This window comes from Stylophora pistillata, chromosome 2 (assembly GCF_964205215.1).
Source record: "Stylophora pistillata chromosome 2, jaStyPist1.2, whole genome shotgun sequence".
NCBI classification, from domain to species: domain Eukaryota; kingdom Metazoa; phylum Cnidaria; class Anthozoa; order Scleractinia; family Pocilloporidae; genus Stylophora; species Stylophora pistillata.
This window is the reverse complement of record NC_142520.1, coordinates 30,785,097-30,788,116: the sequence shown is the minus strand read 5'-3', so window position 1 is coordinate 30,788,116 and position 3,020 is coordinate 30,785,097. Positions and strand designations below refer to the sequence as shown.

At 35.6% G+C, this 3,020-nt stretch overlaps 1 pseudogene; it reads left to right on the top strand.

The window, feature by feature from the left end:
- Positions 1-1,398: 1,398 nt before the first annotated feature.
- On the top strand, positions 1,399-2,119 carry LOC148738298 (uncharacterized; annotated as a pseudogene).
- Positions 2,120-3,020: the final 901 nt, after the last annotated feature.

The following is a 3,020-nucleotide window of genomic DNA, read 5'->3' as shown; positions in this document are numbered from 1 at the left end:
TGAAGCTCAACCAATAAACATCGGCATAATTATAGTAAAGAGTACAGCGCTTTGCAGCAAGAGTCTCTCAGAAAGATCAACTCAAGAGATTGTTGTCAGTCGTTTGTTTTAAATTTTGTGAAAAGTTTTTAATCTCTTAAGACCCCTATTTTGTTTTCCTTTTTAATTCAAGCAAAATGGTATTGCGAAACATGTGTAGAGTCGCAGACTAGAACACTGGTTTAAAAAAAACCAGTGTTCTAAAAAAAAAACAAAAAAAAAAACAAAAACAGTTATTTACGGCTTGATGGACAGCTGAAATTTGAAGAAAAGGCCGCAAGAGAATTACAAAATGTTCTCTTAAAGTGAAATCGAAAACAACGGAAACACCCTTTTCGCCTCGTTGTTCCTTTATACCTTCCCGGTGGAAATAATTTTGTTCTTTCACGCAACTCTACAGCAACACTACAACATAATTAACGACAAATGTGCCCTTGACTATCGGAGCGTTTACCTGTAAACTATTTTGAGCTTTATGAAAGCTTTAACTTTGAAAGCGTGCAAGATGTAGAAGTTAGAACGAGAAATAGGATTGTTCGAATCTAATATTTGCGATAAAATGCTCGACTGCTGAAATTCCCGGGTGAAGTAAGAATTAAGGTTTGCTTCGAGCTCGTTAGCGTAATTTTGGGAAGAAGAAACAAGGATAACCAGGAAGCAAATTGCCCAGGACAAATTTAAAGTAAACCAGAAAAGAGTAAGACAGTAAGGTTTTTTTTTTAAACACAAATCTTTTAAGTTTATGCGAGTTTAGTTTTCGGCAGTAGCGGCAAGCCGTCGTAAACACCAACAAACCGCTACTTAGGTCTCAAATTTCAACCAAATTTGGTTCAACTTTGGAGAGTTCGTGTGAAGCGCAAACTGAATTACCCAAGCCAGTTTTTACATACGTTTTAGTACGATATTTAAAGACTTTATGGCTTGAGTCTCAGGGTAAACCAAGGTGTAGCACATGCTTAAAATTTTAATCGCGACTTTCAGCTAAAATATAAATCTCTTTCGGTTAAGAATAAAGCAGTTCTAAAATATTATTGATCGCTTTTCAAATAACTGCTAAGGTGAATATTTGTCACCGAACTAGAAGTAAAACCGTCCATGAACTGACGCATCAGAAAATATTTTTTCCATCTTCCTTCCCTTTAGCATGCAAACGAAATTTTGAGAACGACCCATTTCGTCTTCAATTTCGGCTGTTTTGAAGTCGCCGACAGCAAAAATAGATTTTTTCGATTTTCTCCAAATTGAAGTGGCCTTTCTGAAAACAAACTACATCACGTTTACTTACGTACCAATACCTATCCGTGGGCAAAATATCAGCGAAAAAAAATTTTGCACTCTGGCCGTTGGTTGCTGGATTTTTATAGGCATTTACTCTTAATACTTAAGTCAAAATGCTGAGACGGAAAAGTTTTCTACCCAAGTCTATGTTAGAAACTCTGTATTTAAAGACTGTAATCCCATGTGTCCTTTATGGGGTTGTGGTCTGGGGCTCTGGCTCCAAATTTAAAAAATTAGAATTGATACATATCAGAGCCACTAGACTAATTCATAAGCTGCCAAATGGCACGACTGATGAAGATATCTTAGCAAGTGTGAGGTGGATGCCTCTTGAATATTTTTATAAATTTGGTATTTTAGTTATTACTCATAAGGCTTTTATAATTTAGGTTTAGAGGAAATAAATTTATTAGTTGTTAGGAGCTATAATCTTAGGAAGAACTTAAATGTTTTAGTTAATAAGCCAGACACTGAGCTCGGTCGTAATTCTTTTGTACACAGGGCTGCAATCGCCTGAAATTCCCTGTCTGACAGTGTAAGATCTTTTTCTAAACCAGCAGGTTTTAAAAATCGACTGAAGCAGTTAAAACATAATGTTATGTATATCACCTTCGGAAAAGGTAGTTCTGTAGTTTATAATAAGAATTCAGACTTTTATCATTATTGATACATATGTGATTATTTATCTTATTAATCTAATGAATAATACATTACCATGTGTTTCATTTTATTGTTAATTTATTATGGTAGGTCCACATCAGCTGAAAAGTTGCCTTAATCCCCTTTTTGACCTACTTTACTAAGTAAAGTTATGGATGTACTGACTAGCTGAGTGATTGGTGACTCAAGGCAGGTTAGAAAATATGGAATGTCGGGACTCCAACCGGAACCAGAAATCTCCGAATTCCCAGAATGACCGAAAATGATAAATTTTAAAAGAATAAAAATTATTAATAAATAAATAGGAACATAATGATAATAAAGAATCCATTGATAAGTTATAATTTGTGGTAAATTTATAATTTAATTAAATAAATAAATCTTGCTAATGCTTCATTTTTATTAATAAAGCAGTCTAAGCAGTTTTAGAGATAACCTTGAAAGAGGAGTTGCTCTTAAAAACTACTGGCGCGTGGAGATTTATACTCTTTATGAAGTTGATGTACACGACATGGTTCAAAGGTACTTTGAAAACAATGGTAGACAAGTGCGAGACAGTAAAACAACAAGCAGTGTTGGGGCGATAGCCTGGCAGTTTATTTATTGACGGGTAATGACTAAACGAGACCCGCCCTCCCCAATAAAAAGAAAATACAATTATAAGCTCCTGCCGAAGGTAACAAATGTTAAAACACATGCAGATGAGGAAAGCTAATGTACAAGAAATTATCAAACGGGAGAGAGAGAAGGGAACTGAAAAACTGAGCGAACTAGTGATGCACGTGAGGCGAGAACCGAGACTGATGGAGTCGCAAGACTGCGGGTTAGAACATATCGAGCAATGAACTGAAGTGCGTCACTAGACTTTCAACTATATCCAGATAAATCGGTATATACATACATATGTATAAGCCAAATAGGCAACGTAGGATCCAGAACAGTGCTCGACAATGAAGGAGCGATTACAGTAGCAAATGGACTACTCAAGTTACGCACATATGATCTTAATACAGCCTGTTTCGTAGACCAACAAAAGTTGATCC